The 16,474-nt window shown below is 41.4% G+C and overlaps 1 protein-coding gene and 1 pseudogene across 9 annotated transcripts in view; one reads left to right on the top strand and one right to left on the bottom strand.

The window, feature by feature from the left end:
* nlgn1 (neuroligin 1) overlaps window positions 1-16,474 on the top strand; it is a 282,639-nt gene that overhangs the window by 28,191 nt on the left and 237,974 nt on the right. The gene's annotated exons all lie outside the window — the stretch shown is intronic.
* On the bottom strand, window positions 4,761-11,084 carry LOC147138000 (uncharacterized; annotated as a pseudogene). The gene is made up of 6 exons (XR_015088990.1): window positions 11,049-11,084; window positions 9,561-9,991; window positions 9,425-9,468; window positions 8,264-8,357; window positions 6,929-7,039; window positions 4,761-6,271 (listed from the first exon to the last, which is right to left on the bottom strand). The product of XR_015088990.1 is annotated as an uncharacterized LOC147138000 (transcript).

Genomic DNA, 16,474 nt, shown 5'->3' with positions numbered 1-16,474 from the left:
CAACAGCTAGCAGCTCAATATCCCTGCTGCAAAGCTGCTCCTTAATCGTGATGTGCCCAGGATTACACCATCTATCGTTCACAAACACAGCCAGCCCTCCTCCTTTCCTCTTTCCACTCTCCAGCGTCCTGTCCGCGCGTATGATTTGGAAGCCGTCCAATTCTACGACCGCGTTCGGCGTTAGCGTTGTTAGCCACGACTCCGTGAATAGCATCAGGCTAGCCTCCCGGAAGTCCCTCTCGTGCCGGGTAAGCGCCGCTAGCTCGTCCATCTTGTTGGGGAGCGATCTAACATTCCCCATGATAACAGACGGGAGGACGGGATGGTATCGTCTCCTCCTTTCCCGGCGTTTAACCCCCGCACGAGATCCCCGTCTCTTCCTCCTCAGCTCACGGGGGATATCGGGTCTCGCCCCGGGAGCCGGCGCATGGTTAGCACGGAGTGCTAACAGCTGATTCCGGCTGTAAACAATGGGGGCTCGGCTCCGAGCCAAGTCGCCGGACACGATCGCGCAAAAAATAGCAATCAGCAGCAGCAAGAATACCGCAGTTTGGGTGTCCATTGCTACGCAAGTTACGACTATCAATTATACGAAAAAGGTATGAGGTAGAGTAATATTAAAGAACAAAAACACACGAAAAGGCTCACCGATGAGCCGGAGCTACTGTAGCGGGCTGCCACTCGCGCGGCGCCGGAAGTCGATGTGCATGTATGTCGGTGTGTATATACATGTGTATATACACATGTTACTGCGTATATTTAAATAGGTTTGATCCTGAATGTTTGCCGTCAATGTTATACATTAATGGCTACATTATGCCGCCGTCCCTGTGTGACCTATATCTTTGCTGCTGTAACAATGAACATTTCCCCACTGTGGGATCAATAAAGGCATTCTTATCTTATCTTATCTTATCTTATCTTATGCTCGTGAACGCTGGCTTTCCCCAAACAAATGGTCACTGAAGAGTAGTCTGCCTTTCATACCTGAGGTCTAACATTTCCCCCCGCTTTGCAATGCTAGATATTATCCCACAACACCAGCCCCCCACACCCCCACCACCAATCCTCCCATTCCCCCATCCTGCCATACCCCCTACTGCTTTGGCAGGTAATGGCCAATTTACATATGAAAGGTCGCTAATTGTAGCCAGCAGAGTTGTCATATAAAAACCTAGGTGATATTTGACCGGTTTCTGGGCATTCAAGGAGTTCCTGGGTTTTCCAGTGTTAAACCCTTCGCAAAACTATCATACGCCCGCCCCCTTTGGGTCGCTCAGGCGGCTACGCGCTGCAAACCAGGCAAGAGGAGACGTAGCAACAGGACTGACTACAACCAAACAAGCACGTCGTGTGTGAAGTTGAGACCAATCACCTGCAGCACAGAAGAACCACTGAACAAACCCAATCACGTTGTTTCACCGACACATATTTGTAAGAATGCACAATATGAAGCGTAACATAACAACACAACAAAAAAAATTGCCCCACCCCCACCGCATCAACCCACCCAAGTAGATTTCAAATATGTGGAAAACACTGTGTCATTATATATTGTATTTACTAAATACAATTATGGACAATTTATTTAACATTATTTTGTTGTATTTCCTACAATAACTTAAATATACACTCAGAAATATGTAAGTCTAATTTAAAATTTATGTATTTTTATTACATGACAAATTCCCATTTACTTTATTTTAGATACTTTACATACACAAACCTACTAATGAAACCTTATGTGATACAAAACAGGATGATTGTGGACAACTGTTGACTAAATCAAAGAGTGGTAGTTTGTTGTAGTAAGTAGCAACCATCACAGACTGCACAGTCCACGAGGCCCGCAGAAAAAATCCCAGCTGGCAGATGAGCATCTACGAGCTCATGGCGTTCCTCGCAATCATTTTTCAAAGGTACCATGGGTTATATTGGTCCCGTGCGACAGATGTGGGCCAATAAATATGGCGACTCAGATATAAAATCCATAATGGCTCGTAACCGCTTTTTTAAAATAAAGCAGTACCTTCGCTTTGACAACAAGGACACCCGCAAGGAACGCATACAAAATGACAAATTTGCAGCAATTTCAGACATCTGTCTGAAGTATGTTCAGAAATGTATGTCATCCTACAGTCCAGGACAGCGTGTTACTGTAGATGAGCAATTGTTTCCCACAAAGGCTCATTCCCCCTTTCTGCAGTACATTGCATCCAAGCCTGACAAGTTTGGAATCAAGTTTTGGATTGCAGCAGATCTGGACACCAAATATACATGTCACGCCATCCCTTATTTGGGAAGAGATCCCACTCGTCCAACAGGAGAGAGGCTGTCAAAGAATGTGGTTCTGAAATTGATGGAGCCATTAATGGACCAGGGAAGGACTGTAACAATGGACAATTTCTTCACATCTCTGTCTTTGGCTAACAGGCTCCTTCAGAGAAATACAACTCTGCTCGGCACCATCAACAAAAATTGTTGGGAGCTACCAACAACTGCAAAAAAAACTTTGGGATGCCAGTTACACTCCACACAGGTTTTTACATCTGGAAGAGCGTTGCTGACAGTGTTTGCCTCAAAAAAAAAAAAAAATCTGTTTGTCTTTTGAAGGCGGCACGGTGGTCGACTGGTTAGCACGTCCGCCTCACAGATCAGAGGTCGTGGGTTCGATCCCGGCTCCGGCCTCCCTGTGTGGAGTTTGCATGTTCTCCCCGTGCCTGCGTGGGTTTTCTCCGGGTACTCCGGTTTCCTCCCACATTCCAAAAACATGCATGGTAAGTTGATTGGATACTCTAAATTGCCCCTAGGTGTGATTGTGAGTGCGGTTGTTTGTCTCTGTGTGCCCTGCGATTGGCTGGCAACCGGTTCAGGGTGTCCCCCGCCTACTGCCCAAAGACAGCTGGGATAGGCTCCAGCACGCCCCGCGACCCTTGTGAGGAGAAGCGGTACAGATAATGGATGGATGGATGGATGTTTGTCTTTTGAGCACCATGCATTAAAAAGTGGAAATTGTGGATACCCGAAAAAAAACCCTGAAAAACAGAACACTATTGTTGATTATAAACATCTCAAATGCGGTGTTGACATCATGGACCAGAAATTGCGCAACTACTGTGCAGGTAAAAGAAGATGGCCCATGGATGTGTTTTACAACCTTCTTGACATGGCGGCCACAAATGCACACGTTTTGTACACAGTATTTGCAGGGCACAAAGAAAGTCACAGATTGTTCGTTAGGAGAGAGCTTCTGAGCAGCACAAAAAGACTCAGTGTCAGGTGCGCATACTGTGCAATAAATATAGGAGCACTCAACGTTGTGTACACTGCCGCAAATTCACGTGTGGAAAATGTAAGAAAGCTTCACTGTGGGAATGTGGAAAATGCTAGATAGCAATTGTTTGCTACATTTCTCAGCTTTACATGTAGCCCTTTGGTCATATGTCACCAGACTGCTTTTCTTTGTGTTAGGGGTGGCGTATAGATGCAAATATCGATATTATCGATACTAAGCAAGTACTTGGATCGAATCGATACTATTGTCCTGGGATCGATACTTCGCTCAAAGCGCCGCTTCTCCCCCACCCCCTCTTTCTCACCCAGCTCCTCCTGCTACTCTCTGAGTCTCTGCCTAAGTGAGTGACTCAGGCACACTTTTAGCCCCTCTCTGGCAGAGAGGGCGACGGACGGGAGAGTGCGAGAGCAGCCAGAACCTAAAGCAATGGCAGAGCCAAACAAGAAGCGGAACGCGGTGTGGACTTTTTTTTACAACAACAGAAAAGGACAGTGACCAGTGTGATTTGTGTAAAGTGCTCCGCTACTGTGGTAACACCACTAATTTACACAAACATGAAAAAAGCTCACCCTACAGAGAGCAACGAGCTGCAAGCGAAGTTGATGGAGAAGGAGGAGGGTGGAGATCCCCAAGCCGGAACACCCCCGTCGACACAGAGACAACGTACTCTGGCAGAGGCTTTTCAGCCCAAAAAAATCAACAATAGTTGTTATAGACGTATTGTATTTGTTATAGTGTTAAAGGTTTTTACATTACATTTACTCTATTTGCACTTTCTGACTTTATTTTCAAAATATTGTGTAATGGAAGGTATTATAGTTGTCAACTTGACATTGTTACATTTGTATTTACGTTACATTGCTGCTTTTTTTGGTTTGACTCTATTGACGTTTGTTCTGAAACAGTTGTTGTAGAAGTTGTTGTTTTTTTATACTGTTAAAGTTTGCATTGTAGTTCTTTAATAAAAAATAAAACATTTCTAATGTTTATTTTTTTTTCAAAAACATAATATACAAACTCAAGGGGGATCATAACATTTCCAAGCAAAAAGTATCGATATCGGCCGATACCACCCTGTATTTATTATTATTATTATTTTCTTTCTTAAGGTACACCTTCTGTTTGTTGTTTTTCAAAACTGAAATTGATATGTTTGGGGCGCTAATATAATTTCTCTGCCCTCTGAAATTGTGAGATTGGCAGTATGCAAGTATGCCCTTTGTAAAATGATTGGCCATTATAAAAATAGTTTCTATGGCAAATTTAAAATATTTATTTAATCAAAAGACAAAACAGGATGATTGTGGAGAGCTGTTGACAATCAAATACGCCCAGGGCTGAGCATGCACAATTAGCATTTCAATGGAGACAACGTACAGAGAGTGGAATTTGCAAGTTCTGGGAGAGGGAGGCGGCATGGAGCAGAAGTGGAAAAAGCCGGGCCATAAAACATTGAAATCATAATCATCAGGTTTATGTATTTTGTATTAATAAAGTGTAATTACTCTAAATTAATAATGAGAATATTTATTCAAAACAAAGTATAATCAGGTTACCTATACAAGATAAATAGTATGTATTTATTTGAAGTGCGTTATTTATGCCTGTGTAATACATGTAATACTAATTTAGCTGAAGACATCATAGCACACAATCACGCCTCATGATGTCTTCATTCTATAAAAACAAAACACATTATATGATTCCATGTTTGTCAGTGTCAGAGGCACGCTGACACGCAGGTGCTGAGGCAAACCAAGCCACTGACATTTCCCTATTGACCACCCCATCATCTTGTTTTACCCCACTCAGGTACAGCTCACACAGGTCTAAGGTCATTTAGTGAATAGTAGGGATGTGACGCGGGATTAGAACGCCACAAGATTTCTCGTCCCTGCACAGCACAAGATCTATTTTCTTTTGACGGTGTTTTGGAGTCCAGGTGAGTATAGCAGGTGTCCTAAAAGGAGCTGTCACCGAATGGGAACTTCCGAGGCCAAATCACGAGTCGTTGTTGTGACCGACAACGCTTGCAACATGGATGTGGCAAAACGTGAGGGTGGCTTTGAGCCACACATTACGTGCCTGCCGTGCAGGCAATGAACGCAACGCTAGTGCAGCTGGTCCAAAGTTGGCCGCGTATCATGTTTGTTTAGACGTGTCAAGCGTATAGTTTCTTTTTTTTCACCGATGCTCAACAGCAGCAGCACTTTTGACGTCTAAATAAAGACAGCTCGAGCTGCCCGCGCACAAACTAATTATGGACGTAATCACGCGCTAGAACACCTCTTTGGACATGATGGCTCGCGATCTAGAGCAGCGGGGTGCAGTATCTGCAGCTCTGAGGAGCCCAGAACTATGACGAGTTGCAGAAATCGTGACACAGACGCAGTTGCATTCCTCTTGTTGAAGATCAACTGAGAAACAAAATATTTGTCCGTTCCCATGCAAAATATTTGTCCGTTCCCATGCACGTCGACGGCCCTGTTGGGTCCACAGCAGCACACAGTCCAACTAGTTCCTCAGGTCTCAATGGACACTCAATCTCCGGGACTTGGACAAAAGACCTGGAACCGGTGGACACAAGGCCACTACTTTCCCAGTTGATCAGAGGGATGTGCAAACCCTGTAGTTTTTATACAATTATTCATTATGTCTCCTGCCAAAACTGCATGTTTTGCTTACAATTTTTTTAAAGGACCTAGAGAATCATTCTCCTCCTGTTAATTGTGCTGCAGTCCTATGTGCCACAGTTGGTTAGGGCTTCGATTTCCCTCACTGCTCATAGGATGATTGTCCCAGCCATCTTTGAAGACATCCAGGTGGGCTTGTAAGCGGGGAATGAAAACATAGTAACAGCAGAAAAGATGAATGCTGCTGGACAGGTCCAGGAGATCATCATCCTCCAGCTGGTGCAGCACCGTGTAGTAGAGGCACGTGACTGCTGTGTATACATCGTGTCAGAGACGTTCAATTCTGTTAAGTCAAAACATAATTAGTTCATCTTATAACCCTTGTCTAGAAAGAAGATAAGTCACAAAAGGAAAATAAAATCAAGTAGTTTAATCAACTAAACAGCAATCAAATTAAGCTTTTTAGATAATTTATTAATAAAATTCATACTTGGTTTAAAATGTTCCAAATGCCTCAAATTTCACCCTTTGTACAGTAAATCATAAAAACTATTAAAAACTCAGGTATATGCCAACCTTGATGAAAGCACCTATTTTCCTTATTAAAATAAGACATTTGCAAACTGCTTTTACTTTGAAAAAGAATTAACAATATTTTTCAATATGTTCTGATGTGCCAAATACATCTATGTGATTCATAGATTAGTCAACAAAATTGTTTTTTTTTTTAAGCATTAGTTGCAGCCCTACAGTACATGTTTTGAAAGGTGAAGATGCTGCTGAGTTGGAATGACTGCTGGACTTTGGTGAATTGTTCTTAAGTTGCTTTAAATTGTTCTCTTTACATTTTTATAATGAACAATAAAAAATAAATGCAACTGTTAAATGAAAAAAAAATCATTAATTTAACTACTAAGAAATACACTTAATAGGTTATGAACATCATAGTGATTGTAATACAATTCCATGAAAATGCAGTGCAGTGCGTCTTTCTAAGTACCTCTGATTGTGCACACGTTTCCCTGCTTTGAAGCTGTTTCTCCCAATTCCTCTGGTGGAGAACATAAGTTGGGCAACATCAACGTTTTCCACCCCATGGTCACCACGAACCCTAGGTAAAACAATGTAACAGAACTGAGAACTGCTTTTAACCAGGGATAGACCGATATGCTTTTTTTCAGGGCCGCAGCAGTCAAGGCGGCCGATAACCGATATTTGAAGCCGATATTTATTTGTAGAAAAAAGAGGTAAAATTGTGTCAAATTTATGAAAAATAAAAACTCCAACACTTGACTTAGTTTAAATGCCTAAAGCCCATGTTTATTAAACAACTTTAGTTATTTTCAAAATGTTAAAGCTTTTCTAGGTCTTAAAAAATAGACAACTTTGTTTTAAGTCTCACAAAAAAGTGCATGGAGCTCCCAGGCTTAGCTGCATGTCTAACAAACATCTCCTTACAGTAAATAGTTTTCTAAAAAAAAATCCACTGTAACTATAATGTTTATCTTTCACACATCTTTGTTTTAAAGTTCAAAAACATAAAAGTGAATCCTCAACGCAGCTACTAGTCAGAAAGATATGCTTGTTTCCAATACCGGACTTTCACATGCAGTACTTTGCCGTCAATTTTTGCACCATGTACATCACTTGGAGCGGTGATTGTTTTAATATAATAAAGTTGAGTTTAGCTTTTCATGTCATAGCTTATACACAGACACGCACACACTGGCACTCACTCGCGTCTTACATTTATCACCATTTCCCGATATTATCAGCTACTTCTCTCAGGAGCCATAGTAGAAGGGCTCATAGTAATGTTACAGGTGAGTTATAGTAGACTGACATTTACTAAAATTTCGGCGAAGTCTATTGCATTACCTTGAACTACTAACTTGCCGACTCCCGTAGTGTATGTGCCTGGCTCGTCCAGGAGACAGAGAGAGAGAGAGAGCAGTGAGCAAACACGCAGCTTTGCGCTGATTGGCTGTTACGCACTGCACAAGGAACTAATCAGATGGTGGTTTGGGCGGTCCAATCTGCCTATGCAGGCAGAGCCAGTGGTGCAGCAAACAGAGAGAGAGAAGCACTCTGCAACAAGCACGAATAAAGCAGTTTTTAATTTATCGGCCTTAAAATGAAAAAAAAGGGCAGATGCCGATAATCGTCAAAATGCCAAATATCTGCCCCGATATTCGGCCCGGCCAAGAATCGGTCCATCCCTACTTTTAACTATGCAGTACACTTAAATAATATGACAAATATAAGATAAGGCAATATAAAGGACAGGCAGAGTATGATTCTTAGTAGTTTAGGCTATATGACATGTTTGACTTACCTTTCAGGGAAGCCATACTTTTGAAAAGCTTCATTGAAGAAGGGAAGGGTTGTGGATGCTCTGTTGTTGTTGGCAACAGCAAGATACATTATTTGTGAATAATAATATTTAAAAAAACACCAATCATAACCTCAACCAACTTTACGTTTTTTTTTTCAAATGATCAACCTATGTACAATATACATAAACTTTTAAATGGCAATCTCAAATCTCAGACAATTTTCATTTCAATAACCCTTAACCCTCATATACTAGTTCAGACTGCATATTTGAAAATTTAAAAATAAATAATAATAATAGTCTTAATGCAGTTTGTGTGAAGGCACTTAACAAGAGCTCATTCTTTGCCCTGCTGCTGTTTGAGAAGGGATACGACAAGAAAATATCCATCCACTATCCGAACCGCTCATCCTGACAAGGGTCGCAGGCATGCTGGAGCCTATCCCAGCTGTATTCGGGCAGTAAGCGGGGGACACCCTGAATTAGCTACCAGCTAATTGCAGGGCACACACAGACGAACAACCATTCACAGTCTACATAAAGTATCAAACACATGATGGCCCGATGCCCACATGAAATACTAAATTTCTCAGCAAAACCTGTCATCATGTGGGCAAAAACACAAACGAAAAAAATTGACAGGCGGGCCTTGACATGATTATTGCACTTTTTTTTCTTACTTTAAGTACAATAAAAGTAAGATGCCAGTATTGCATTAATATTAACAGCAAAGGACACAACCACAAATCAGCATATGGTGCTGCCAAAGACAATGAAACACTTGTTTGAGATTGCCACTCTAAGATACTACTACATTCCAAAGGTCATGTCATGTCATCTTCCAAACCGCTTATCCTATATAGGGTCGTGGGGAGTTGCTGGAGCCTATCCCAGCCGTCAATGGGCGAAGGCAGACTACACCCCGAACTGGTCGCCAGCCAGTCGCAGGGCACACATAGACACTGTCACTGAGCGGGAATCGATCCCACGCTGCCCGCACACAACTCAGGCGTGTGTACCACTACACTATCAGCGGACTATACATTCCAAAGGTCTCCATTATTAAAAAAAGTAAAATAATTTAACAAATGACAACTATATAAATAAATGATATGATTAAAAGTTCAGGCTTTAAAAAGTGCTGTCTAATGATTATTACCTTCCTTGAGAAGCCATCGATTCCTCCAAATATCACCATATTGTACCTTAATTGAGCCGAAGAAAAATAGTAAGTGTAACCATTTTTTTTTGTTCACTGTAAGTCATGGGATGTTTAGATTTGAAAAACATAACCAACCTTATAGGTTTGTGGTTCGTGTCAATATGCATCCGTGACCTCGAGCCTGGGGCAGAGTATGTCCTACGCACAACACACCGCAAAGCTGACATTCTTGACACGATCCCTGCTGTGTCAACCCTATGCATCGATGCACAAATCCTCTGCCACTGAACACGATGTCCATGTGCCCGCAACAATCCCATCATCATTCTATACGCAGCATGTGGGTTGGAGTAGTGAATTTCGGACACCACGTTGTCAGGTTCGTTGTCAGTTAGTTGGCTGTACATAAGAATCACAGACAAACCCCATCTGTTCATATTCCTCCGCAGTGTCCATCTAGAAACCCCTAAAAGTCTGGCAGTGTACTTCACAGATAGACCTGATGTGAGAAGTTCAGAAACGTATTCAATACATATTTTAATTCTTGGACGGCCAACAATTCCTCTCTCCAGAGGAACTGCTACACATAGTTCGGTTTCATCTAATATATATATATATATATATATATATATATATATATATATATATATATATATATATATATATATATATATGAAACTGGTCATGAAACCCTGAAATGACATGGACAGAAAAAATGTCATGTGTAATGTGCATGACTTGGATAATTGAAACACAAATTGGCCCAGTTATTGCTATTATTATTAAATGTAAAAGTTAAACTGATAGAATTTTGTTTTATATATGTACTTTATTCTTCTGCTAAACCATTGCGATGGAAATTTATATTTTACTTCAGCATGTTATTTGTGATGTATTTATTTCTTTTTAAATGCAGATTTAACGCTTAGAGTCCTACATTTTCCACTTCTGCCCCCTCCCTCTTCTAGAACTTGCAAATTCCACTCTCTGTACTTTGTCTCCATTGAAATGTTAATTGTGCATGCTCAGCCCTGGGCGTGTTTGACAACAGCTCTCCACAATCATCCTGTTTTGTCTTTTGATTCAAGAAACATTTTAAATTTGCCGAAAAAAAACTCTTTTTATAATTCTTTATGGAATTATGTGTCTTTATTTTGAAAATCATCCCCTTTTGTCTTTTGATTCAAGAAACATTTTTTATTTATTTGCCATGAAAATTATTTTTAAGGCAACTGGTAATACGCTGTAAAAATTAAGGTAGTGTTGTCCACTATGGTTTTCTTCTCACGATGCTCTATTCTAATAATGTTAATTTCATGTTTTGAGTGTGCGTGCGCTTGTTCATGGCAGTCCCCTGCGCTATTGGACAATTGACAGTCAATACTTTGCAGGGCTGCGATTACATCGGCCTTGCAACTTTGTGGACGTTTAGCCTTCTGCATAACTTGATTTGAAGCAAAGCGCATTAAGACAGCGTTGGAGGCTTTGAATATGTAAAGCAAACCTGAGAAGAAATAAGATGCTGAAATTCAGAAACGAAGAGCTCCAGGAAGCTCCGGTTAACAAGATGTGGCCCACCAACTTCATAAAACAATGTCACGACAGTGGCGATATTCCACTCACCTGCGGCTGCTGTGACGAGCTGCTCTGATCGGTCATTTTTCTAGAAGGCAAAACTGAATAAAGAATATGAAGTCAAAGCGCACATAATTATAATTACATTACGCAATTACAACCAAGTGCATCGTCCGCCGTGTAGGCCTACATGTGACAGAAGTAATTTCACCTAGCCCCACCCCCCAGCACCCGCTTCTCCGTGTACAAGTACAAATCTTCAGTCTTACAAGTACAAATTTGTTTTGCTCCTTAATGGTAGTGGTAAATGTGGTGCAAAAGTCATGTGTGCGTACAGCAGCAGGAAAACCACTCGTGACTCCTACAAGTTGTCGTTTCTACAGGTACAAATTTTCCGTTTTTTACAAATACACTTTTTTTTTTTTCAGGTACAATCTTGTTTTTTTTACAGATACAAAATTATTTCACACGCCTTCAAATTGTTTTCTCTACGAATAGATTTTTTTACCATGTCCTTGTTAGAAGTACAAATTTCCTTGGTACAAGTACAAGTTACTTTTGCACCAAATAATGTGGTGCAAAAGTCTCGCGTGCATACAGCAGCAGGAAAACCTCTCGTGACTCCTAGCGGCGACTTCCACAACTACAAATTGCCATCCATACAGGTACAAATCAGCATTTCCCCACAAGTACAAATTAAATTTTGCTTCAAGTACTAATTTCCACAACTACAAGTCGTTTTTCCTACCAAAGAGAATTTTGTTTTTCACACATACAAGTTTTTGTTTCTACAGGTACATTTTTTTTTTTTTCCAGGTACAATTCTTTTTTTTACCGATACAAAATTATTTCACATGCCTTTAAATCGTTTTCTCTCCAAATATATATATATATTTTTTTTTACCATTTCCTTGTTAGAAGTACACATTTCCTTGGTACAAGTACGAGTTACTTTTGCACCAAATTTACCTCCATATTATTGGGCCGGTCGGGTCCAACTTTCACACTCTGCCTGAATGCTGGTATTAGCATAACAGTAATGTGATCAAAGATTCTGATGTGGGGATGTGGGTTTTTTGGTCACTGTGACACAACATTTGTATCCTGCTTGAGGGCATGCGTTGAGTGAGTGACATAAGAGAGGCAAAATAGTCACTATGTCCGTTATGTGATGTTGAAAAATTTCAGCAGGAAAATTCACTTGGGATGTAAGCTCAATTATTAGTTCACAAACAACCATTTTTCACTGCGTGTTAGTTTAATCTTTCAAGAAAGCATCCAATGTAAATCAAGACTCACACAAGTTGATTGAATTTGCTCGTCCATTTCTCTCAATCTCTGAAATGCAGGAATCAGACAAGGTCAGATCTGGGCTTCTTTTCTTACCTCGCGAACATTCACACCCATAGGGGCGAAGTGAGAAAAGGGCAGGAAATACTTTGTAATACTTTTGTCTAAGATGCAACCCACACATATGTAATCAGCCAAGACCTACAAAACCAAGACCTGTGTTATACTGTCAGATAAGTCTAATCAAAAATGTTGGTTCTGATCTTCTCCATCTATGGTTAATCACTTCAAGGACCAGGTCATCTGGCCAGGAGACATCCTTGGTCACAAGGACTTCTAGCTCTGTCAGATATCCCTCAAAGCCACATTTTCCATTACATTAGACAAAGCTGTTTGCGTGCAGTTATGTGAAGGCCGGTAGGTGTGTATGTTAAACAAGACACAAATAGTTTTCTTCCTCCCTTTCTATTGATTGTTATATGACTGCTTATTTATAAGGACATTTAGGGTTTTGTGTGTGATGACCAAAAATGTGTAATGCAATTACTGTCTGATCAACATATGGATAATATATTGGCTATTATTCAGCCATCCATCAGTAATTTACCAGCCTACCTTCCAAACTGGCCCCTCTACCAACAAAGAGCCTAATATTGGACAAATCCTTCAGTGATTATAAAACAAATTATTGAAGAGATTTATTGAACATAACACAAAAACATCCATCCATTATCGATACCGCTTATCCTCACAAGGGTCGCGGGGTGTGCTGGAGCCTATCTCAGCTGTCTTCGGGCAGTAGGCGGGGGACACCTTGAATTGGTTGCCAGCCAATCGCAGGACACACAGAGACAGACATCCGCACTCACAATCACACCTAGGGGCAATTTAGAGTGATCAATCAACCTGCCCTGCATGTTTTTGGAATGTGGGAGGAAACCGGAGAACCCGGAGAAAACCCACGCAGGCACGGGGAGAACATGCAAACTCCACACAGGGAGGCCGGGGCCGGGATCGAACCCACAACCTCTGAACTGTGAGGCGGACATGCTAACCAGTCGACCACCGTGCCGCCAACACAAAAACATATCCACACATAATTAAAAATTATATATACTTTATCTGGATACAGTGTGTATGTATTTTTTTTTTAATAATCACATAACAGACATATTAACTATTTTGCCTCTCTCATGTCATTCACTCGACTGCATGCCCTCAGGCAGGAGGCAGGATCCAAATTTTATGTCACACAGTGACAGAAAAAAAACCAACCATCCCCCACATCAGAATCTCTGATCACATCACTGTTATGCTAATGCCCTATTCATACAGAGTGTGAAAGTTGGCAAACCAATTGGACCTGACCGGCCCAAATAAATGTGCAAATATTCCCTAGTATTCAGTATTCTGTTGTCCACTGTTACGCCGAGGATTAATTTCAACAATATGGAAATCAATTTCTGCCAGGAAGAGGCCAAACGTGCTGTTGCTGTTGACGAGCAGAGACACCTCTGCAACGGACAACAAAACAGTTGTTTGCATCCCAAAATCAGTGTAGAAATGTGCCAGCTGGAGAACTTGTTTTTACCAGCAGAGGCCTCTCTCCAAGACACCCTACGACAGCCTTTCCAAAACATGTGTACCAGTGTGTCACCTGTGAAAGCACATTTTCAGGGCTTCCATGGACATCATGGCTGGCCTGGAACTATGTTCATGTGTTTTCCAGTACTGGTGAATAAAAAATACCTTATGACAGTTTAGAAAATTGCTAACGACTGGTTTGCTACTGTTTGCGAGGAGTAAAACTATTTGCGAAAATGGTTTCAATAAGCCAGCTGACAAAACGAAACATTTGCTATCCTGCAAGCACTCGTTGCGCAATGAGATATGGCCTTTCGGTTCCTCAGTCATGGCTACCCCTGACAAAAATGGTCAAAAAAGTATTATAGTTGACTATTTATGCGCCAGGTAAAAGAAAAAAAAATCAAGATGTGTGGACACGGCTGAAGTCATTTTGGGCTTTTCTTTTCTTCACCTCATTTTTGTTATTTTCACCAGGTTTTGTGTATGTGCTTGTGAGCAACAAAGTCTATTGATAGGTAGGTTACAAAATGTATGCTTCCCCTCCAAACAAATGGTCAACGAAGTGAAGTCTGCTTGTAATACCAGAGAGCAGCCATCTCCCCTGTGGCTAGTGTTGAGGTGGAAAAACTGGAATTTGAGGAGGGTGATAGAGGGGGTCAGTTGCATTGCAACATGCACAAAATCTGTGGAATTTAAAATAAATTGCTCACTAGCGCCCCCTAGATTTTTTTTAACAAAACAACCCACATTGTACGTTTCACCTAGATCTACAAAAATTTAGTGGTGTATCTAAATGCCCAAGACCTACAAAAAGTCTCCTGGAGCCAATAGCTAAACCCGACAGGGAGTCCGCCATTTTGAATTTACTATACAATCCGGCATCACCTTGAGTATAAAAGCTGCTGGAACTTAATACTTATGATCATATCTTGTCAAAGGTTCACACATTTGATGAGATTCTACGCCTGAAGACATCTACAAACTAATTGTTACCATACTCATAGCGCCACCTACTGGCTAAAGGAAATACACGTTTTATTTTTTTTTAATCTTTTTCTCCCAGCAGCTAACTAGATTCACCTCATATTTGCTCAGAAGAGTGTTTAGGCCTTCATAATGTTGCAACATGAAGTTTGTGAATTTTACCAAAAACCTGTTGCCATAGCAATGATCTGTTCACCAAGAAAACAACACTACGTTTGAGGGTCTGAACATACACGAATAACCATGAAACTTTGCAAACACATAAGGCCTGGCAACAGCATCAATATTTGAGGTTATTTGGCGATTTTTTTTTTAACAACCCATACATTTTTTTTGTGAAACAGCCCTGGTTGTTCATGTGATATTTCTTGTTTGCAATAAAATCAATGATCAGACAGACAACGACATCGTGAATAGTGGCCCTTTTTATCCATCTTCCCGCATGTACATAGATGTAACTGGTCAGTTGTCCACTGACTGCAGTTTCAAAACTTCACCAATCGAGGGTGCAAACACACTGTGAAACACCCATGAAATCCGATTCACATTTAACTGTATGCAAACATTAAAGTATATGTCACCAAGATCTAGCAATAATTTGAGGCACATGTAACAGCCCAAGAAGCCTGGAAGAAAAATATGATTGGACGCTACCGTCCTTATCAGCACCCAATTCTTCCCGGGTCCGATATTGGTAGGCCAAGGACGTCTCCACAACGTAGACGATCGGTTTGGCGAGCCGCGTGGACGCTTGACACACATAGACATCCATGGTAATCACGTGCACATACATCCCTGTTCTCACTGCCTCCTGTTTTCCCCCATGACGAGACCTGAGCTGCGGAGCGCTCGAATGGACTGAGCTGTTAGTCAGTGTAACGAATATCGGATGCCAGATATATGACCCCCTTTCCTCCGCAGCAGACCTTCAAAACACATATATGGCCCTTTTGAAGTGCCAGCACACAGACTCTGGAGTGACATTCCAGAGCCCATGAAAGACCGATTCCTGGTCTGCACAATACAACCATAGATAGCAAGGAAATGCTACCTCAGTAGGGAATCACAAAAAGGCCAAAACCAGCATAAAGATGTCGGACCCCCTGCTCTGTTTCCAATCAAACCGTCTAGTATTTCATATAAGTATTTGAACATTTATTCTGATTTGTGCAAACTTCTAAAAACTTCACAACTACAGAAATTAGGGAGTACTTTTCTTCCAGGCAACGCCCAGATGTGGGGGAAGAAAGCGGCCGATCTCATTAACATGTGTGGCCTCTATAAAAGGCCGTGCAAAATCCCCCTCCCTCTCTTAAAAAACTTGCTCTTGAATCGCGCTCTTAAAACTTCCTCTTGAAACTTGCTCTTAAAACTCCGTTCGTGAAAGCTCACTCCCCTGAGAACCTCTCTTGAACTTTCAAATTGTTTTAGCGTGGCTTACTAACTCCTATCCGCCATCAGCCACCCTCTGACCCGTCCCGGGTCAGAACATTTGCTCCTTTCTTTTGTTACTCTTCCTTTTGTCCGGCTCACCCACCGCCCGAGACCACCGCACGTGGCGACCTTCAATTTTTCTTTCGGCCCGACCCGGTTGTTTGCCATCACCAGCTCAG

Source organism: Filicampus tigris, chromosome 12 (assembly GCF_054856515.1).
Source record: "Filicampus tigris isolate MCC_2025a chromosome 12, RoL_Ftig_1.0, whole genome shotgun sequence".
NCBI lineage: Eukaryota > Metazoa > Chordata > Actinopteri > Syngnathiformes > Syngnathidae > Filicampus > Filicampus tigris.
Note: the sequence above shows the minus strand (reverse complement) of the source record. Positions and strands in the feature narration are given on the sequence as shown.